At 40.1% G+C, this 24,042-nt stretch overlaps 1 pseudogene; it reads left to right on the forward strand.

The window, feature by feature from the left end:
• The window catches only part of LOC104654242, a 70,019-nt pseudogene extending 47,302 nt beyond the window's left edge, over positions 1-22,717 (forward strand).
• The last annotated feature ends 1,325 nt before the right edge of the window (positions 22,718-24,042 follow it).

Consider the following 24,042-nt stretch of genomic DNA (forward strand, 5'->3'; position numbering starts at 1 on the left):
TTTCACAGCTCCATTAGGCAGTGCCCCAGTGGGAGCTCTGTGTGGGGGGTCCAACCCCGCATTTCCCTTCCACACTGCCCTAGCAGAGGTTCTCCATGAGGGCTGCCCTTCCCTTGCAGCAGACTTCTGCCTGGACATCCAGGCATTTCCATACATCCTCTGAAATCTAGGCAGAGGTTTCCAAACCTGAATTCTTGACTTCTGTGCACCTGCAGACCCAACACCAAATGGAAGCTGCCAACGATTGGGGCTTGCATCTTCTGAAGCAATGGCCTGAGGTGTACTTTGGCCCCTTTTAGCCATGACTGTAGCTGAAGTGGCTGGGGCACAGGGTGCCATATCCCAAGGATGCACAGAGCAGCAGGGGCCCCTGGGACTAACCCATGAAGCCATTTTTCCCTTGTAGGCCTCCAGGCCTGTGATGAGAGGGACTGCTGTGAACATCTCTGACATGCGCTAGAGACATTTTTTCCCATTGTCTTGGCATTAATATTTGGCTCCTCATTACTTATACAGATTTCTTCAGCAGGCTTGAATTCCTCCCCAGGAAATGAGTCTTTCTTTCCTATATTACAGTCATGCTGCAAATTTTCCAAACTTTTATGCTCTACTTCCTTTTTTAAACATAAGTTCCAATTTCAGATCAAATTTCCACACATCTCTAGGGCAGGGGCAAAATACCTCCAGTCTCTTTGCTAAAGCATAGCAAGAGTGACCTTTGCTCCAGTTCCCAAGAAGTTCCTTATCTCTATTTGAGACCATGTGAATGCTGGCATTCACATCACTATCAGCATTTCATTAAAACCATTTAAATCTCCAGAAGGACCCAAACTTTCCCACATCTTCCTATCTTCTTCAGAGCCTTCCAAACTGTACCAACCCCTGCCTGTTACCCAGTTTCAGAGTTGCTTCCACATTTTCAAATATCTTCATGACAGTTCCTCACTCTGTGCACTACCAATATACTGTATTAGTCTGTTCTTACACTGCTATAAAGAAATACCCAAGTCTGGGTAACTTATAAAAGAAAGAGGTTTAATTGATTTACAGTTCCACTTGGCTGGGAAGACCTTAGGAAACTTACAATCATGGGAGAAAGGGAAGCCGTCACCTTCTTCACAAGGCAGCAGGAGACAGAATGAGTGTTGAGCAAAGGGAGAAGCCCCTTATAAAACCAACAGATCTCATGAGAACTCACTTACTGTCACCAGAACAGCATGGAGGGAACTGCCACCATGATCCAATCACCTCCCACTAGGTCCCTCCCTTGACATGTGGGGATTATAATTCGAGAGGAGATTTGGGTGGGGACAGAGCCAAACCACATTAGATGTCATAAATCATATTTAAAATAGGTTAAAAATTATGAAAATTTTTTTGCCAATAATAATGTTAAATAATATTTTTGTGGTTCAATAGTTGCATTATTTTTAAAACAATGTGATATTGAGAATTAAAGTTCTAGTTCCAAGCACAATTCAATTCAATACTTAGTTTTAGTGGCATAATGTTATATATGAAAAAGATAACACATATCAATAAATGGATCCAAATAAAGAAGTATATTATTCGTTGTTATTCCTCTATAAAATGTTCATTCTTAACTCTCATACACCAATCATGCTAAAGGTTTGTTGAAATTCTGTTTGTAATATCCATCCTCCCTAAGGCATTAGTCTTTTAAAACTCATCAAAATCAGATTGAAAACATATTGAAGTGCTGCTGAATCCGGTTTGCCAGTATTTTATTGAGGATTTTTGCATCGATGTTCATCAGGGATATTGGTCTAAAATTTTCTTTTTTTGTTGTGTCTCTGCCAGGCTTTGGTATCAGGATGATGTTGGCCTCATAAAATGAGTTAGGGAGGATTCCCTCTTTTTCTATTGATTGGAATAGTTTCAGAAGGAATGGTACCAGCTCCTCCTTGTACCTCTGGTAGAATTCAGCTGTGAATCCATCTGGTCCTGGACTTTTTTTGGTTGGTAGGCTATTAATTATTGCCTCAATTTCAGAGCCTACTATTGGTCTATTCAGGGATTCAACTTCTTCCTGGTTTAGTCTTGGAAGAGTATAAGTGTCCAGGAAATTATCCATTTCTTCTAGATTTTCTAGTTTATTTGCATAGAGGTGTTTATAGTATTCTCTGATGGTAGTTTGTATTTCTGTGGGGTTGGTGGTGATAACCCCTTTATCATTTTTTATTGCGTCTATTTGATTCTTCTCTCTTTTCTTCCTTATTAGTCTTGCTAGCGGTCTGTCAATTTTGTTGATTTTTTCAAAAAACCAACTCCTGGATTCATTGATTTTTTGGAGGGTTTTTTGTGTCTCTATCTCCTTCAGTTCTGCTCTGATCTTAGTTATTTCCTGCCTTCTGCTAGCTTTTGAATGTGTTTGCTCTTGCTTCTCCAGTTCTTTTAATTGTGATGTTAGAGTGTCAATTTTAGATCTTTCCAGCTTTCTCTTGATCCTTTCCTTACTCCTTATATGAAAATTAATTCAAGATGGATTAGAGACTTAAATATTATACCTAATACCATAAAAACCCTAGAAGAAAACCTAGGTAGTACCATTCAGGACATAGGCATGGGCAAGGACTTCATGTCTAAAACACCAAAAGCAACGGCGGCAAAAGCCAAAATTGACAAATGGGATCTAATTAAACTAAAGAGCTTCTGCACAGCAAAAGAAACTACCATCAGAATGAACAGGCAACCTACAGAATGGGAGAAAATTTTTGCAATCTACTCATCTGACAAAGGGCTAATATCCAGAATCTACAAAGAACTCAAACAAATTTACAAGAAAAAAACAAACAACCCCATCAAAAAGTGGGCAAAGGATATGAACAGACATTTCTCAAAAGGACATTCATATAGCCAACAGACACATGAAAAAATGCTCATCATCACTGGCCATCAGAGAAATGCAAATCAAAACCACAATGAGATACCATCTCACACCAGTTAGAATGGCAATCATTAAAAAGTCAGGAAACAACAGGTGCTGGAGAGGATGTGGAGAAATAGGAACACTTTTACACTGTTGGTGGGATTGTAAACTAGTTCAACCATTATGGAAAACAGTATGGCGATTCCTCAAGGATCTAGAACTAGATGTACCATATGACCCAGCCATCCCACTACTGGGTATATACCCAAAGGATTATAAATCATGCTGCTATAAAGACACATGCACACGTATGTTCATTGCGGCACTATTCACAATAGCAAAGGCTTGGAATCAACCCAAATGTCCATCTGTGACAGACTGGATTAAGAAAATGTGGCACATATACACCATGGAATACTATGCAGCCATAAAAAAGGATGAGTTTGCGTCCTTCGTAGGGACATGGATGCAGCTGGAAACCATCATTCTTAGCAAACTATCACAAGAACAGAAAACCAAACACCGCATGTTCTCACTCATAGGTGGGAACTGAACAATGAGATCACTTGGACTCGGGAAGGGGAACATCACACATCGGGGCCTATCATGGGGAGGGGGGAGGGGGAGGGATTGCATTGGGAGTTATACCTGATATAAATGATGAATTGATGGGTGCTGACGAGTTGATGGGTGCAGCACACCAACATGGCACAAGTATACATATGTAACAAACCTGCATGTTATGCACATGTACCCTAGAACTTAAAGTATAATCATAAAAAAAACAAAAAACAAAAACAAAAACAAAAAAAATATTGAAATACTTAATTTGGAAGATATTTAGCTGGGTTAAGTAATTCTGTTTCCATGTTCTTAAGTGTGCAGATATAAAAGGTTTTATAAGTGGTACACATCATTTATAGCAACACAAGCTCATAATCATGAAAATATTTCTCAGTACACACTTTCAGAATCCTTTTTTTCTAAAATTTCTTTAGAAAAATCAGCCAGTTCCTCACTTAACACTGAAGCATAACTTTTTAAAAATTGTGATAAGAACAGAATGTGAAATCTTCTTAACAAACTTTTAAGTGCACAGCACAGTATTGTTAATTACAGGTGGAATGTGTACAGCAAATCTCTAGAATTTATTCATCTTGCCTAACTGAAACTGTATGCTTGAACAGCAACCATGTCTCCCTCCCATCAGCTTCTCACAATTGCCATTCTACTCTCTGTTTCTATGAGTCTTGACTATTCTAGATAACTCACATAAGTGTGATCATGCAATATTTTTTCTTTTGTGACTGGCTAATTTAACTCAGCATAGTGTTCCCAAGTTTCCTCTTTGTTATTGTATGTAACAGGGTTTTCTTCCTCTAAAAAATTGAATGTGGTATGTATATGCCTCATTTTCTTCATCTTTTCATCTGTTGGTGGACATTTAGGTTGTTGCCATATCTTGCCTATTTAAATACTACTGCAGTAAACATAGAAGTGTGGGTATCTCTTTGAGATCTTGATTTTAATTCTTATATATCCAGAAATTGGATTGCTGGATCATACAGTAGTTCCATTGTTAATATTTTTTAGGAACTGCCATACTGTTTTCCACAGTGGTTGCACCATTTTGCATTCCCATCAAGAATGTTCAAAGGTTCCAATTTCTCCATATCTTCTCCAACATTTGTTATTTTCTAAATCTGTAAAATTCCTTTAAAAAAGGGGAAAAAGGTTCATGATATTGGTCTAGGCAATCTTTTAATGTGATACCAAAAGCACAAACAACAAAAGTAAAAATCTACAAGTGGGACTACATCAAACCAAAAGCTCTGCAGAGCAAATGAAGCAATCAACAAAATAAAAAGGCAACCTACCAAATGAGAGAAAATACTTTGAAATCAATATGTGACAAAAGAGTTAATATTGAAATATATAAGGAACTACTATGACTCAATGATGAAAAAAATCCTATTAAAAATGTACAAAGGATCTGAATAGACATTTCTCCAAAGAGCACATATAAATGGCCAAGAGGTGTATGACAAAGTGTGTAATGTCACTAATCATCAGGGAAATGCAAGTTGAAATCACAATAACACCTTATAGCTGTTAGGATGGCTATTAGAACACAAAAACACAAACAAAAGAGAGTAAGTGGAGCATCACTTCTAATTTGAAGAGAGATTTTCCTTTCTTTATTTTAAAAATTATATGCAACAGTGTATTCTACTGACAGCCACATAGCATTAAAGAAAAGCTCAACAAATTTGGATCACTTGCCTTTTTGTAAAACGAAAATGGATATCTTATCAGTAAGTGTGACTTCTTTTATGTACTTTGCCATAGCGGAACTGGGGGAATTTCATGAGGTACAAAAGATTTTTATGGTTACTCTCCATCTCATTAAAATGTATTGTCAAGATCTTGTTTTTGTAAAATCAATTACATCAATGACGTTCGGTAGCAATTTGTGTATTTCTTTTTCATCTGCTTTGTTGTGTTTTCTTCTGCTTTGTCTTTGAACAAAGGAGTGCCAAAATTTCATGCGAGTTGCTCTCTCTACCACTTACTCTGGAAATTATTCTTATTTCTTATTATAGTCAAAGCTGTTACTCCATCAACAAGTAGTTTAAAATTTTTATACATACATTAGAGAAATAATTTATTTTTTATTTTTATTTTTATTTTTTTTTTGAGATGGAGTCTCACTCTGTCACCCAGGCTGGAGTGCAGTGGCATGATCTCAGCTCACTGCAACCTCCACCTCCCGGGTTCAAGCGATTCTCTACCTCAGTCACCTGAGTAGCTGGGATTACAGGCACCCGCCACCTCACCCAGCTAATTTTTTTGGTATTTTTAGTAGAGACAGGGTTTCACCATGTTGGCCAGGCTGGTCTTGAACTCCTGACCTTGTGATCCACCCGCCTCAGCCTCCCAAAGTGCTGGGATTACAGGCGTGAGCCACCGCACCAGGCCCTAGAGAAATAATTTATAAGTAGAAAATTATATTTTTCCTTATTCTCAATAAAGTTAGTGTCATATATGTATATATATAATAATTGGAAAAAGTCTAGAATACTAGAATATATCATAAGCTGAAAAACAGATATACTTTTATCCAATTGTATAACAAACTTCCCACACTAGGTAATATTTATTTCCTTAAATCCTCAAGGTTTTTGTGTCTTCCAATAGTATTTTCTAACAAAAGAATGCATTATAATTTTACCTGTTTTATTTCCCAGGTGTTTTATTTTCCAGATGCATTTACTGTAGAAAGAACAATGTTTCCCAATGGTATATAGTTTTTCTTTAATCCTTAGGTAGGAGATTAAATATTTATTACATATTTAGTGAAATATTGTGAAGTCCTGGGTTAGTTATTACATGATACTTTGAAGCACTATTTTAAAAACCCGTTGATATTTGTCTTCATAATTCTGTATGGTGATTTATGCGTCAGTAATTATGATGGCTTTAAAATGATCATTAATATTTTAAAGTACAAAATCTACTTAGAGCAAGACTAATCTTTAAATATAGTGGATACAAACTATATTTCATAGAGTCTTCTTGAAAATTTTGAATCATTTTACACAATTAATATCAGGGTAAATGGCCATTGTTTTTACCACGTAATAGGGCTGACAAAGAACTTACTGAAATACATCTATACAATATAACATTATCTTGTTTCCTTATATTCTTTGAGGCAACCATTTAAAAATTTGTGTATAACTTTATTATGAAATTTTATACACATAGACAAAAATAGAACATAAGGAACCTGATGTGCTTATCTTCCAGCTTCAATAATTATAACTGTATGGCATATCTTATTTCATCTATGCCTCCCTACTTACCTATACTTCAGATTATTTTATATCAATTTCTAGATAACATATAATTTTATCTATATGGTTCAGTGCACATCTTTAAAAATGATTATAATACCAACTACATACAAAATTAACAATAAATTTCCAATATTATTAAATATTGAGTGTTCTATTTTTTCTCATTGTTTATAATTTTATTTACATTTTTGAAGATAGAAGCAATGGGCTCAAGATATATTTTGAAGATAGATTCTACGCTAGTTTCTGTTTGATTGGTTTAATGGTGGAGAAAAGAGAGAGGAAGTTGAAGGTGAAACAATTTTCTAGGGGTGTCGTATACTTAAATGAGGAAGACTGTAGAGGTAGATTTGGGTAAGAAGATAAAGCATTCGGCTGGAGAAATATCAAGATGGAAACATGTTAACATTTGGATGAATAAACCTGTAACTCAAAAAGGAGATGTGGTTTAGAGACATACGTTTGGAAATAGGTATATCGTAGATAATATTTATTTTTTTTACTTCTCTTGTCAGTTTCTTTTTTCTTCCTTTTTTAAATTATACCTTAAATTCTGGGATACATGTGCAGAATGTCTAGGTTTGTTACATAGGTATACATGGGCCATGGTAGTTTGCTGCGACCATCACCCTGTCAGATATCTAAGTTTTAAGCTCTGTCTGTGTTAGGTATTTGTCCTAATGCTCTCCCTCCCCATGACCCTCACCCCCCAACAGGCCCCAGTGTGTGATGTTCCCCGCTCTGTGGCCATGTGTTCTCATTGTTCAACTCCCACTTATGAGTGAGAACATACAGTGTTTGTTTTTCTGTTCCTGTGTTAGCTTGCCGAGAATGATGGTTTCCAGCTTCATCCATGTCCCTGCAAAGGACGCGAAGCCATTCTTTTTTATGGCTGAATAGTATTCCATGGTGTATATGTGCCACGTTTTCTTTTCTTTTTTTTTTTTTTTGGGCTATAAAAATTATCTATTTCTTTTTTTTTTTTTTTATTATACTTTAAGTTCTAGGGTACATGTGCATAACGTGCAGGTTTGTTACATATGTATACTTATGCCATGTTGGTGTGCTGCACCCATCAACTTGTCAGCACCCATCAATTCATCATTTATATCATGTATAACTCCCCAATGCAATCCCTCCCTCCTCCCCCCTCCCCCCTCCCCATGATAGGCCCCAGTGCGTGATGTTCCCCTTCCCGAGTCCAAGTGATCTCATTGTTCAGTTCCCACCTATGAGTGAGAACATGCGGTGTTTGGTTTTCTCTTCTTGTGATAGTTTGCTAAGAATGATGGTTTCCAGCTGCATCCATGTCCCTACAAAGGACGCAAACTCATCCTTTTTTATGGCTGCATAGTATTCCATGGTGTATATGTGCCACATTTTCTTAATCCAGTCTGTCACAGATGGACATTTGGGTTGATTCCAAGTCTTTGCTATTGTGAATAGTGCCGCAATAAACATACGTGTGCATGTGTCTTTGTAGTAGAATAATTTATAATCCTTTGGGTATATACCCAGTAGTGGGATGGCTGGGTCATATGGTACATCTAGTTCTAGATCCTTGAGGAATTGCCATACTGTTTTCCATAATGGTTGAACTAGTTTACAATCCCACCAACAGTGTAAAAGTGTTCCTATTTCTCCACATCCTCTCCAACACCTGTTGTTTCCTGACTTCTTAATGATTGCCATTCTAACTGGTGTGAGATGGTATCTCATTGTGGTTTTGATTTGCATTTCTCTGATGGTGAGTGACGATGAGCATTTTTTCATGTGTCTGTTGGCTGTATGAATATCTTCTTTTGAGAAATGTCTGTTCATATCCTTTGCCCACTTTTTGATGGGGTTGTTTGTTTTTTTCTCGTATATTTGTTTGAGTTCTTTGTAGATTCTGGATATTAGCCCTTTGTCAGATGAGTGGTTGCAAAAATTTTCTCCCATTCTGTAGGTTGCCTGTTCACTCTGATGGTAGTTTCTTTTGCTGTGCAAAAGCTCTTTAGTTTAATTAGATCCCATTTGTCAATTTTTGCTTTTGCTGCTGTTGCTTTTGGTGTTTTAGACATGAAGTCCTTGCCCATGCCTATGTCCTGAATGGTACTACCTAGATTTTCTTCTAGGGTTTTTATGGTATTAGGTCTAACATTTAAGTCTCTAATCCATCTTGAATTAATCTTCATATAAGGGGTAAAGAAAGGATCCAGTTTCAGCTTTCTACTTATGGCTAGCCAATTTTCCCAGCACCATTTATTAAATAGGGAATCCTTTCCCCATTTCTTGTTTCTCTCAGGTTTGTCAAAGATCAGATGGCTGTAGATGTGCGGTATTATTTCTGAGGACTCTGTTCTGTTCCATTGGTCTATATCTCCGTTTTGGTACCAGTACCATGCTGTTTTGGTTACTGTAGCCTTGTAGTATAGTTTGAAGTCAGGTAGCGTGACGCCTCCAGCTTTGTCCTTTTGACTTAGGATTGTCTTGGCAATGCGGGCTCTTTTTTGGTTCCATATGAACTTTAAAGCAGTTTTTTCCAATTCTGTGAAGAAACTCATTGGTAGCTTGATGGGGATGGCATTGAATCTATAAATAACCTTGGGGAGTATGGCCATTTTCACGATATTGATTCTTCCTATCCATGAGCATGGTATGTTCTTCCATTTGTTTGTGTCCTCTTTGATTTCACTGAGCAGTGGTTTGTAGTTCTCCTTGAAGAGGTCCTTTACATCCCTTGTAAGCTGGATTCCTAGGTATTTTATTCTCTTTGAAGCAATTGTGAATGGAAGTTCATTCCTGATTTGGCTCTCTGCTTGTCTGTTACTGGTGTATAAGAATGCTTGTGATTTTTGCACATTAATTTTGTATCCTGAGACTTTGCTGAAGTTGCTTATCAGCTTAAGGAGATTTTGGGCTGAGACGATGGGGTTTTCTAAATATACGATCATGTCATCTGCAAACAGGGACAATTTGACTTCTTCTTTTCCTAACTGGATACCCTTGATTTCTTTCTCTTGCCTGATTGCCCTAGCCAGAACTTCCAACACTATGTTGAATAGGAGTGGTGAGAGAGGGCATCCCTGTCTTGTGCCAGTTTTCAAAGGGAATTTTTCCAGTTTTTGCCCATTCAGTATGATATTAGCTGTGGGTTTGTCATAAATGGCTCTTATTATTTTGAGATACGTTCCATCAATACCGACTTTATTGAGCGTTTTTAGCATGAAGGGCTGTTGAATTTTGTCAAAAGCCTTTTCTGCATCTATTGAGACAATCATGTGGTTCCTGTCTTTGGTTCTGTTTATATGCTGGATTACGTTTATTGATTTGCGAATGTTGAACCAGCCTTGCATCCCAGGGATGAAGCCCACTTGATCATGGTGGATAAGCTTTTTGATGTGCTGCTGAATCCGGTTTGCCAGTATTTTATTGAGAATTTTTGCATCGATGTTCATCAGGGATATTGGTCTAAAATTCTCTTTTTTTGTTGTGTCTCTGCCAGGCTTTGGTATCAGGATGATGTTGGCCTCATAAAATGAGTTAGGGAGGATTCCCTCTTTTTCTATTGATTGGAATAGTTTCAGAAGGAATGGTACCAGCTCCTCCTTGTACCTCTGGTAGAATTCAGCTGTGAATCCATCTGGTCCTGGACTTTTTTTGGTGGGTAGGCTATTAATTGTTGCCTCAATTTCATAGCCTGCTATTGGTCTATTCAGGGATTCAACTTCTTCCTGGTTTAGCCTTGGGAGAGTGTAAGTGTCCAGGAAATTATCCATTTCTTCTAGATTTTCTAGTTGATTTGCGTAGAGGCGTTTATAGTATTCTCTGATGGTAGTTTGTATTTCTGTGGGGTCAGTGGTGATATCCCCTTTATCATTTTTTATTGCATCTATTTGATTCCTCTCTCTTTTCTTCTTTATTAGCCTTGCTAGCGGTCTGTCAATTTTGTTGATCTTTTCAAAAAACCAACTCCTGGATTCATTGATTTTTTGGAGGGTTTTTTGTGTCTCTATCTCCTTCAGTTCTGCTCTGATCTTAGTTATTTCTTGCCTTCTGCTAGCTTTTGAATGTGTTTGCTCTTGCCTCTCTAGTTCTTTTAATTGTGATGTTAGAGTGTCAATTTTAGATCTTTCCTGCTTTCTCTTGTGGGCATTTAGTGCTATAAATTTCCCTCTACACACTGCTTTAAATGTGTCCCAGAGATTCTGGTATGTTGTATCTTTGTTCTCATTGGTTTCAAAGAACATCTTTATTTCCGCTTTCATTTCGTTATGTACCCAGTAGTCATTCAGGAGCAGGTTGTTCAGTTTCCATGTAGTTGAGCGGTTTTGATTGAGTTTCTTAGTCCTGAGTTCTAGTTTGATTGCACTGTGGTCTGAGAGACAGTTTGTTATAATTTCTGTTCTTTTACATTTGCTGAGGAGTGCTTTACTTCCAATTATGTGGTCAATTTTGGAATAAGTGCGATGTGGTGCTGAGAAGAATGTATATTCTGTTGATTTGGGGTGGAGAGTTCTATAGATGTCTATTAGGTCCGCTTGGTGCAGAGATGAGTTCAATTCCTGGATATCCTTGTTAACTTTCTGTCTCGTTGATCTGTCTAATGTTGACAGCGGAGTGTTGAAGTCTCCCATTATTATTGTATGGGAGTCTAAGTCTCTTTGTAAGTCCCTAAGGACTTGCTTTATGAATCTGGGTGCTCCTGTATTGGGTGCATATATATTTAGGAGAGTTAGCTCTTCCTGTTGAATTGATCCCTTTACCATTATGTAATGGCCTTCTTTGTCTCTTTTGATCTTTGATGGTTTAAAGTCTGTTTTATCAGAGACAAGGATTGCAACCCCTGCTTTTTTTTGTTCTCCATTTGCTTGGTAGATCTTCCTCCATCCCTTTATTTTGAGCCTATGTATGTCTCTGCATGTGAGATGGGTCTCCTGAATACAGCAGACTGATGGGTCTTGACTCTTTATCCAGTTTGCCAGTCTGTGTCTTTTAATTGGAGCATTTAATCCATTAACATTTAAGGTTAATATTGTTATGTGTGAACTTGATCCTGCCATTAGATATTAACTGGTTATTTTGCTCGTTAGTTGATGCAGTTTCTTCCTAGCCTCGATGGTCTTTACATTTTGGCATGTTTTTGCGATGGCTGGTACCGGTTGTTCCTTTCCATGTTTAGGGCTTCCTTCAGGGTCTCTTGTAAGGCAGGCCTGGTGGTGACAAAATCTCTAAGCATTTGCTTATCTGTAAAGGATTTTATTTCTCCTTCACTTATGAAACTTAGTTTGGCTGGATATGAAATTCTGGGTTTAAAATTCTTTTCTTTAAGAATGTTGAATATTGGCCCCCACTCTCTTCTGGCTTGTAGAGTTTCTGCCGAGAGATCTGCTGTTAGTCTGATGGGCTTCCCTTTGTGGGTAACCCGACCTTTCTCTCTGGCTGCCCTTAAGATTTTTTCCTTCATTTCAACTTTGGTGAATCTGGCAATTATGTGTCTTGGAGTTGCTCTTCTGGAGGAGTATCTTTGTGGCGTTCTCTGTATTTCCTGAATTTGAATGTTGGCCTGCCCTACTAGGTTGGGGAAGTTCTCCTGGATGATTTCCTGAAGAGTGTTTTCCAACTTGGTTCCATTTTCCCCCTCACTTTCAGGCACCCCAATCAGGCGTAGATTTGGTCTTTTTACGTAATCCCATACTTCTTGCAGGCTTTGCTCATTTCTTTTTCTTCTTTTTTCTTTTGGTTTCTCTTCTCGCTTCATTTCATTCATTTGATCTTCAATCGCTGATACTCTTTCTTCCAGTTGATCGAGTCGGTTACTGAAGCTTGTGCATTTGTCACGTATTTCTCGTGTCATGGTTTTCATCTCTGTCATTTCGTTTATGATCTTCTCTGCATTAATTAGTCTAGCTGTCAATTCTTCCACTCTTTTTTCAAGATTTTTAGTTTCTTTGCGCTGGGTACGTAATTCCTCCTTTAGCTCTGATAAGTTTGATGGACTGAAGCCTTCTTCTCTCCTCTCGTCCAAGTCATTCTCTGACCAGCTTTGATCCGTTGCTGGCGATGGGCTGCGCTCCTTTGCAGGGGGAGATGCGCTCTTACTTTTTGAATTTCCAGCTTTTCTGCCCTGCTTCTTCCCCATCTTTGTGGTTTTATCTGTCTCTGGTCTTTGATGGTGGTGACGTACTGATGCGGTTTTGGTATAGGTGTCCTTCCTGTTTGATAGTTTTCCTTCTGACAGTCAGAAGGACTGTCTGTTGGTCTGTTGGAGATTGCTTGAGGTCCACTCCAGACCCTGTTTGCCTGGGTATCAGCAGCAGAGGTTGCCGAAGATAGAATATTGCTGAACAGCGAGTGTACCTGTCTGATTCTTCCTTTGGAAGTGTCCTCTCAGGGGTGTACTCCACCCTGTGAGGTGTGGGGTGTCAGACTGCCCCTAGTGGGGGATTTCTCCCAGCTAGGCTACTCAGGGGTCAGGGACACACCTGAGCAGGCAGTCTGTCCGTTCTCAGATCTCAACCTCCGCGTTGGGAGATCCACGGCTCTCCCCAAAGCTGTCAGACAGAGTCGTTCGCGTCTGCACCGGCTCCTGCTACTTCCCCTATTGGTCTTCAGCTGTGCGCTGTCCCCAGAGGTGGAGACTACAGAGACAGGCAGGCTTCCTTGAGCTGCTGTGAGCTCCACCCAGTTCGAGCTTCCCAGCGGCTTTGTTTACCTACTTAAGCCTCAGCAATGGCGGGCGCCCCTCCCCCAGCCTCGCTGCTGCCTTGCGGATAGATCGCGGCAGACTGCTGTGTTAGCAGTGAGGGAGGCTTCGTGGGCGTGGGACCCTCCCGGCCAGGTGTGGGATATATTCTGGTGTGCCTGTATGCTTACAGCGCAGTATTGGGGTGGGAGTTACCCGATTTTCCAGGTGTTGTGTGTCTCAGTTCCCCTGGCTAGGAAAACGGATCCCCTTCCCCCTTGCGCTTCCAGGTGAGGCGATGCCTCGCCCTGCTTCAGCTCTCGCTGGTCAGGCTGCAGCAGCTGACCAGCACCGATTGTCCGGCACTCCCTAGTGAGATGACCCCAGTACCTCAGTTGAAAATGCAGAAATCACCGGTCTTCTGTGTCGCTCGCGCTGGGAGTTGGAGACTGGAGCTGTTCCTATTCGGCCATCTTGCTCCGCCCCCCGTGCCAGGTTTTCTTAATCCAGTCTATCATAGATGGGCATTTGGGTTGGTTCCAAGTCTTTGCTATTGTGAATAGTGCTGTAATAAACATATGTAATGCATGTGTCTTTATGGCAGATTGATTTATAATCCTTTGGGTTTATACCCAGTAATGGGATTGCTGGGTCAAATGGTATTTCTGGTTCTAGATCCTTGAGGAATCATCACACTGTCTTCCATAATGGTTGAACTAATTTACACTCCCACCAACAGTGTAAAAGCGTTCCTATTTCTCCACATCCTCTCCAGCATTTGTTGTTTCCTGACTTGTTAATAATCTCCATTCTAACTGGCGTGAGATGGTATCTCACTGTGGTTTTGATTTGCATTTTTCTAATGACCAGTGATACTGAGCTTTTTTTTGTGTGTGTGTGTTGGCTGCATAAATGTTTTCTTTTGAAAAGTGTCTGTTCATATCCTGTGCCCACTTTTTGATGAGATTTTTTTTTCTTGTAAATTTGTTTAAGTCCTTTAAGATTCTGGATGTTAGCCCTTTGTCAGATGGATAGATTGCAAACATTTTCTCCCATTCTGTAGATTGCCTGTTGACTCTGATGCTAGTTTCTTCTGCTGTGCAGAAGCTCTTTAGTTTAATTAGATCCCATTTGTTAATTTTGGCATTCGCTGCCATTGCTTTCGGTGTTTTAGTCATGAAGTCTGTGCCTATGCCTATGTCCTGAATGGTATTGCCTAGGTTTTCTTCTAGGGTTTTTATGGTTTTAGGTTTTACGTTTAAGTCTTTAATCCATCTTGAGTTAATTTTTGTATAAGGTGTAAGGAAGGGATCCAGTTTCAGTTTTCTGCATACGACTAGCCAGTTTTCCCAGCACTATTTGTTAAATAGGGAATCCTTTCCCCATTGCTTGTTTTGTCAGGTTTGTCAAAGATCAGGTGGTTGTAGATGAGTGGTATTATTTCTGAGGCCTCTGTTCTGTTCCATTGATCTATATATCTGTTTTGATACCAGTAGAATGCTGTTTTGGTTACTGTAGCCTTGTAGTATAGTTTGAAGTGAGGTAGTATGAGGCCTCCAGCTTTGTTCTTTTTGCTTAAGATTGCTTGGCTATACGAGCTCTTTTTGGGTTCCATATGAAATTTAAAGTAGATTTTTTCTAATTCTGTGAAGAAAGTCAATGGTAGCTTGATGGGAATAGCATTGAATCTATAAATTACTGTGGGTAGTATGGCCATTTTCACAATATTCGTGCTTCCTATGCATGAGCATGGAATGTTTTTCCATTTGTTTGTGTCCTCTCTTATTTCCTTGAGCAGTGGTTTGTGGTTTTCCTTGAAGAGGTCCTTCATGTCCCTGGTAAGTTGTATTCCTAAGTATTTTATTCCCTTGCAGCAATTGCGTATGGGAGTTCACTCATGATTTGGCTCTCTGCTTGTCTATTATTGGTTTTTCCTTTCCATATTTAGTGCTTCCTTAAGGAGCTCTTGTAAGGCAGGCCTGGTGGTGACAAAAATCCCTCAGCATTTGCTTGTCTGTACAGGATTTTATATTTCCTTCATTTACGAAGCTTAGCTTGGCTGGATTATGAAATTCTGGGTTGAAAATACTTTAAGAATGTTAAATATTGGTCTCCACTCTCTCCTGGCTTGGAGGGTTACTGGAGAGAGATCTGCTGTTAGTCTGTTCGACTTCCCTTCGTAGGTAACCTGACCTTCCTCTCTGCCATTAACAGTTTTTCCTTCATTTCAGCTTGGAGAATCTGATGATTATGTGTCTTGGAGTTGCTCTTCTCAAGGAGTATCTTAGTAGTATTGTGTGTATTTCCTGAATTTGAATGTGGCCTGTCTTGCTAGGTTGGGGAAGTTCTCCTGGATAATATCCTGAAGAGTGTTTTCCAACTTGGTTCCATTCTCCCTGTCACTTTCGGGTACACCAATCAATCATAGGTTTGGTCTTTTCACATAGTCCCCTATTTCTTGGAGAGTTTTTTCATTCATTTTTATTCTTTCTTCTCTATTCTTGTCTTCATGCCTTATTTCAGGAAGTTGATCTTCGATCTCTGATATCCTTTCTTCCATTTGATTGATTCAGCTATTGATACTTGTGTATGCTTCACAAAGTTCTCATGCTGTGTTTTTCAGCTCCATCAGGTCATTTATGTTCCTCTCTAAACTGGTGATTCTAGTTAGCAGTTCCTGTAACCTTTTATCGAGGTTCTTAGCTTCCTTGCTTTGGGTTAGAACATGCTCTTTTAGCTCAGAGGAGTTTGTTATTACCCACCTATTGAAGACTACTTCTGTCAATTTGTCAAACTCATTCTCCATCCAGCTTTGTGCCCTTGCTGGAGAGGAGTTGTGATCATTTGGAGGAGAAGAAGCATTCTGATTTTTGGAATCTTCAGCATTTTTGTTCTTTTTTTCCCTCATCTTCGTGGATTTATCTACCTTTGACTTTTGATGCTGATGACCTTTCAATGAGGTTTTTGTGTGGGCATCTTTTTGGTTGATGTCAATGTTATTGCTTTATCTTCGTTAGTTTTTCTTCTAATAGTCAGGCCCCTCTTCTGCAGGTCTGCTGGAGTTTGCTGGAGGTCCACTCCAGACTCTGTTTGCCTGGGTATCACCAGCAGAGGCTGCAGAACAGCAAAGATTGCTGCCTGCTCCTTCCTCTGGAAGCTTCATCACAGAGGGGGACCCACCTGATGCCAGCCAGAGCTCTCCTGTATGAGGTGTCTGTCGACTCCTGCTGGGATGTGTCTCCCAGTCAGGAGGCATAGGGGTCAGGGACCCACTTGAGGAGGCAGTCTGTTCCTTAGCAGAGCTTGAGTGCTGTGCTGGGAGATATGCTGCTGTCTTCAGAGATGGCAGGCAGGAACATTTAAGTCTGCTGAAGCTGTGCCCACAGCCACCCCTTTCCCCAGGTGCTCTGTCTCAGGGAGATGGGAGTTTTGACTATAAGTCCCTGACTGGGACTGCTGCCTTTCTTTCAGCGATGCTCTGCCCAGTGAGGAGACATCTAGAGAGGTAGTCTGGCCCAAGCCACTTGGCTGCGCTGAGGTGAGCTCCCCCAAGTCCGAACTTCCTGGCTTCCTTCACACTGTGAGGGGAAAACCACCTACTCAAGCCTCAGTAATGGTGAGTGCCCCTCCCCTCACCAAGCTCCATCACCCCAGGTCGACTTCAGACTGCTGTGCTGACAGCGAGAATTTCAAGCCAGTGGTTCTTAGCTTGCTGGGCTCCATGAGAGTGGGAACTAACAAGCAAGACCGCTTTGCTCCCTGGCTTCAGCACCCTTTCCAAAGGAGTGAACGGTTCTGTCTCACTGGAGTTCCAGGCAACACTGCCGTGCAAAAAACACTCCTGCAGCTAGCTTGGTGTCTGCCTGAACAGCCGCCCAGTTTTGTGCTTGAAATCCAGTTTTGTGGTGTAGTCACCCGAGGGAATCTCCTGGTCTGTTGGTTGCAAAAACCATGGGAAAAGCATAGTATCTGGGCCGGTTACCACAGTCCCTCACAACTTCCCTTGGCTAGGGGAGGGTGGTCCCGGGCCCCTTGCACTTCCTGGAGTGGGGCAACGCCCCACCCTGCTTTTGCTCACCCTCTGTGGGCTGCATCCACTGTCTAACCAGTCCCAATGCGATGAACCGGGTGCCTCAGTTGGAAATGTAGAAATCACCCGCCTTCTGCGTTGGTCCTGCTGGGAGCTGTGGACCACAGCTGTTCCTATTCAGCCATCTTCCATAGATAATATTTAAAACTTTGAGAATAAAGGAGAAAATGAAAGAGAGGCTACAGAGTAAGAAAAGAAGAGTTGCTCAGGACTAAGCCTGACCAAACTGATGTTCCTGAGGAGAATGAGAAGAAGGGATCACAGAAAAATGAGGGTGTAGTGCTACTGAAACGCAGAGACATGGCTCAAGAAAGCAGTAGGGTGTTGAATACTGCTGAGAGGTTTAATGCAATGAAAACTGAAAAATGCTTAACTCGTCTGAGACTGGGATCCTCCACTTGCGTATATTCTGCTTTTGGGAGAGTCACCTAATGTATTTGGATTTGTTTCATCATCTGTAAAATAGTTGTGCTTGTGAAAGGAGGTGTTGAGTGCTGTGAAAGGAGGGGGTTTGCTTGGGAAGTGCCAGACATTGCATTGGACAATGCAAGATGATTAAATGTAGAGGTGAGGGTGGAGTAGATGATCTACCAACTCTAAAAATGTATGAAATGTGAGCCTATGTACAGAATGATAGTATTTAACTTCACAGGATGGATGAAAGGATTTTCTGTATCACTCACTAAAGTACCAAGTACTAGGTAAATACAAAGTATTATTTCTGTTTACTGAGAATATACATATCAAAGGGAATTGAGGATTTGTGGCAGCTGTTTTAAGATAGACGTAGGCTATAGCCATGATGGGTGATCTCATATAGAAGAAGCTGGAGGCAGAATTGTCAGGTCTGTGAACCCAAATGTTAGTGCATCAGCACCTTAGAAATTAAGAGGTCCCTGAGGCTTTGAGATTGACTGCGTCTGGTCTTCTCAAGTGACAGCCACTAGGAGATTTTGCCTTGTTCTCATACCACAGAACTATCTCCATAATCTGAGGCCACCTGCTGGGTGGTCAGGTCAGAACATCCTTCCTTTTGGTACCACTCTCAGAATTGCCCACTCCTGCCCACTACCACACATTTAATTTTATATAGGGGAGAGAGTGGAAGGGGAGGAGGATCCCTGTTCCCCAGGGCCTTGCCACGGAAATAATGCTGAGGCTTCCACTGCTTCCTAGTGTGTCATGCAGGGAGAAATCACTGGGTCCTCATACAGCAATCTTGTGCATTTGGGAACCTCATGTACAGTGAATGCTCAATAAATACTTGTTTTTCTTAAAAAGGGAATAGCTAGCAATTCATACTGTGTGTATTAGTGGGAGGCAAGGCTAACCTTTGCCATTGGCCTATGGTGTCGGCTCTGTGGGATGATTTTGCAAATGTTCTGTTCCCACATTAGTAACTTTCTGGATGATTACAATTCTACTTTTAGAATTCCACCCTTTAATGGGCATTGTTCTCTGACAAAATGCAAGGGAGAGCGAAATCACCTCATTAGCTTTTTATATCTTACTGCATTTGAGTCATTTGGATCTCTCTTGAGAGCAGAGTTTGAAAGGGATGTTGACAAAGCCGGGGAGCTGAAGGAAGGTGGGGAACTACACAGAGAATCGTAGCTACAAAAATCTAGTTCTACAGATTTCACAGTTGTCCCTAAGACCAGTCCTGATCAGTAGCTTTCACAAGGCACATACGCGAGGACAATGTGTGCTCCCTCTCATTCTGTCTGTTTTTCAGGAATTCCTTTATACTTCACTTTGAATACGTATTGTGAGTCAAATGTCCCACACATAGTCACATGTTCTTAATACAGTTACACCCAGATGTACAAAGAGTAACGATTTTAGTCTCTCTCAACTTCAAATTTTGTGTGACTGATTGATTAACACAGTAACACGAGCAAACACGAAGTACCAGAGTTTCAGGTGACACATTTCATTAATGACATTCAGGCAAGCAAAGAAAGATAAGCATTCTGGTAGCAGCCAATTACAAATTACAGATTAATGAATGTAATTTTGGGTTTCAGAGATTTTCCTATTTTATTCTAACACTGGGATCAACATTAATCAGCTCAGAAGGGGGAAGGTGCAGGCCTGCTAAGCAAGGCATCCATCTAAGGATAGCTTTTGCTTTTGCTCCATCTGCATGACCGATTAGACAGAATTACCAAACTTAATCTGACCTCTAGTGGCACCTCGTGTTAACAAGCACATTTGAAATCCACTTAGGAATTTTGCTGTGAGAATTCTAGTATCATCCCATCTCACAGCTGGAAGGAACCTTAGAGATGATCTGCTTGGCAGGCTTCTACCCACTCCCCGATTTCACAGATGAGGAGACTGAGGCCTGGAGATATTGATGAGTGATGATACAAATTGAATAGCTAATTGATAGAAAAGTCAATGATGACAGAATCCAAATTTCTAAACAATTTTAATTTTAATTTCTGTGGATACATAGTAGGTGTATACATTTATAGGATACATAAGATATTTTGATACAGGCATGCAATGAGTAATAATGACATCATGGAAAATGAGGTATCCATCCCGTCAAGTATATTTATCCTTTGTATCACCAACAATCTAGTTACACTGTTTTAGTTATTTTAAGATGCACAATTAAATTATTATTGAGTATAGTCACTCTGTTGTGCTATCAAATACTAGGTCTTATTCATTCTTTCTAACTATTTTTGTACCCCATTAAACCATCCCAATCTCCCCCATACCTTCCTACTACCCTTCCCAGCTTATGGTAACCATTCTTCTTCTATCTCCAGAATCCAGGTTTTTAGATTTCTACACTGTTATGACTGTATTAGCAGAGAAAAGTCAATATGCAAGTCTGTAAGATTCTTGATAAGAATAAGCTTAGGTGTATACAATTAATGGCTGTCTGAAATGTCAAAAGCATCAAAACACTTTTGGTTCAATATCTGTATGTTTTAGCCCAAAGTTCCAGAGTTTTATGGCATTATCTGAATCAAAGTAACTGATTTTGGTTTAGCTACATTTAAATGGTGAATTCCTTTGATTTTTTTGAGTCAATGGTTTATAACTATTACTCTTAGCAAGTGAGATGATTGTAATGATTTAATCGGGCCAACAATTCAGTGAACTAATCTAATATTCAGTTCTAAATCTCAGGAATATTCAAACTGGGACAACGTATGAATCTTTTTGTACTCATTTCCAGGATTTTTACTCAAACCACAGGCTGTGTTAAGCAGTTGAAAATAACTCAGACTTCAGGTTTGAGTAGACCTGGGTTAGAATTCTGGATTCTTCTCTGCATTCATTTCTATTGCTGCTGTAACAAATTACCACAAACTGAGTGATTTAAAGTAACACACACTTACTTTCCTTTACTTCTGGAGATCAGAAGTCCCAAATACATTTTAAGGGGCAACTAGGCATCAGCAGGGTTTTTTCCTTCTGGTGGCTTTAGGGCAGAATCCTTTTCTGGACTCTCCTACTTCTAAAGGTTGCTGACATCCCTTGGCTCCTGGCTACATCACCCCAACCTCTGCTTCCATGGTCATATCGCCTTCTCTTCTGTAGTAAAATTTCCCCTTTATGAGGATACACATGACCACATTTATGGGCCACCTGGATTGCTTGGGTAATCTTGCCATCTTTGAATCCTGATTTTAATCACATCTACAAAGTTCCTTTTGCCATGTAAGGTAATGTTAACAGGTTCTAGGGATTATGATATGGACATCTCGAGTGGGTTTTTTATTCAGCCTGCCACAATCTCTTACCAGCTGTGTGATCTAGGTCTAATCTTCTTAACCAGCTTTATTGAATTGGTCATGAGGATTAAAACAGAGGATAGATAAAACACACCTAGCAAACTACCTGGTGCACAATAGGTGCTCAGCAACAGCAATGTTCTCTTCTTTTCCTTTGGCTATTAATCAATAGATGAAATATCTAACAGTAGATTATGCATATAGTGGAGGAGGTTTATATTCAGTGTAGTCCAAGATCTGGTTTCTAGAAGCAGAATTACCACTGGGTAGATGAAGTAGAAACCGGAAATCCCTGAAATGCAGTATTTCTCAGTCCAACCTTTCCCAAAAGATGAATTCCTCTCTCCACCCTCCTGAATGGTGCATCTTGCATTTTGATTTTGGAAACTTGATTACTTTCTTCATCAGATTGTCCTTTCTTAGTCTGCATAGATAAAAACTTCATTGCTGGTGGCCGGGCGCGGTGGCTCAAGCCTGTAATCCCAGCACTTTGGGAGGCCGAGACGGGCGGATCACGAGGTCAGGAGATGGAGACCATCCGGGCTAACACGGTGAAACCCCGTCTCTACTAAAAAATACAAAAAAAAAAAAAAAAAAAAAAACTAGCCGGGTGAGGTGGCGGGCGCCTGTAGTCCCAGCTACTCGGGAGGCTGAGGCAGGAGAATGGCATAAACCCGGGAGGCTGAGCTTGCAGTGAGCTGAGATCCGGCCACTGCACTCCAGCCTGGGCGACAGAGCGAGACTCCGTCTCAAAAACAAACAAACAAACAAACAAACAAACAAACAAACAAACAAAAAAAACTTCATTGCTGGTAATCAAATTAATTGTCTTTTAAAATAATTATGTCCTGTGGCAATCAATTATACAAGTCTACAGATGGCACATAAAGTGTGTGCTGAATGGAATGATAATGGAAAATGAACTATATTCAGGTTTACCCTGTTTTGTTGTTTCTACTCGGCCATGTAGTTGGTCTACCTGAGAGGGATACTTAAATAAATGTACTGCTGCTTCCTTTTTGTCCGACATCTTAGCAAGCCTGTGGTGTCCGCTGCTGCTCTGCGAGCTTCGCAGTGCCGCCCAAGGACGACTAGAAGAAGAAGGATGCCGGAAAGTCGGCCAAGAAAGACAAAGACCCAGTGAACAAATCCGGGGGCAAGGCCAAAAAGAAGAAGTGGTCCAAAGGCAAAGTTCGGGACAAGCTCAATAACTTAGTCTTGTTTGACAAAGCTACTTACGACAAACTCTGTAAGGAAGTTCCCAACTATAAACTTATAACCCCAGCTGTGGTCTCTGAGAGACTGAAGATTCGAAGCTCCCTGGCCAGGGCAGACCTTCAGGAGCTCCTTAGTAAAGAACTTATCAAACTGGTTTCAAAGCACAGAGCTCAAGTAATTTACACCAGAAATACCAAGGGCGGAGATGCTCCAGCTGCTGGTAAAGATGCATGAACAGGTCCAACCAACTGTACATTTGGAAAAATAAAACTTTATTAAATCACACACACACACACACACAAAAAGAAATGTACTGCTGTATTTGGCCTCTTATGTTTTGCTTTCCTTCTCTTTTTATCATCTTTTACAACACAGATTTAGAGAAAATGTGTGTAGTAGAACTCAGTTTCCTTGATTATTGGTAATGATGTCCAACAACTTGATGTGAAATGATTCACTGATAGCCACTCTGGAAGCCTTACTTTGAACATCTTTCTTAGTGACACCATTAATTACAGGCTGCAGTCTGGCTATCATCACACTGAATGTGGCCTTCAGAAGTAGTCTGCTTGGGCAGCATGGGATTCAAAATGCTTCTTTTGCATGTGTTCAGATGGGCAATCACTCTGTAGTTTTCTCCAGTGATAATACTTACCATAATGGGCTATTGCATGCATTGATGCCAGCTCCCTGAAGGCATTTCTCCAGGCCGGAAACTGACATATAGAAAAAAGGTGAAGGCAAAATAAGACTGACATCTATGGCTCCTTAAAATGATTTTCTCTCAAATCAAGACATGGGTCCATCCTATGCACATGGCTACATATAGTTGCCATTACCATACAATGGCCCTTCCTTTTTTTTCAGAGTGTTCCAGATTTGCATTAAGCTGTCACCCAGTGGCTGTGTAACTAGCTGCTTTTGTGACTGTTACAGGTAAGTGATCGAAAAACCTAGATCCTGTTCGTACAAACTAGAATTAGAGGTTCTGAAAAATATTTTTCTCTAACATTCTGTGATTCTGTTTTAGTAATTTTCTTATTGGAGAAGGTAACTTTTGCCAATGGAAAAAACCACAGTAAATTTAGAGGAGAAAAGGGCTGGATAGACAGGTGAAATGACCTTGAGAGAAAGGAGAGGAGATAGAGCAGCAGTATCAGCTACATGTAATATGCACTGGTGCATCTGCCCTGAAAATAAGTTCCTTCGACAATATCTCCTGTAGGTATTTTGCTCTGCTTTATTTTTACCTTTATCAGATGGTCATTAAGATTTCCTAAGCTCAAAAATTCTTTGATCCTTCATTATTACATCTGTATGCCATGTTTAACCTCTGTACTAGTAAAAATGCAGAGGGCATTAGGAGCCACATGAATTTGTTATCAGGAGCTTCTATTTTCTTGTGTCAATTCTTTTTGTTCTATATTATATTGTGCTGCATTGCAGCAAAAATTACTGACAAGATCAAAATATTCTAAAGGTAGAATTTTCAATAAGAAACATAAATACAAAACCAATGTTACCAGTTATCACTAAACTAACCTATTCAGAATGTGCAA

This window comes from Rhinopithecus roxellana, chromosome 1 (assembly GCF_007565055.1).
Source record: "Rhinopithecus roxellana isolate Shanxi Qingling chromosome 1, ASM756505v1, whole genome shotgun sequence".
Taxonomy (NCBI): Eukaryota; Metazoa; Chordata; class Mammalia; order Primates; family Cercopithecidae; genus Rhinopithecus; species Rhinopithecus roxellana.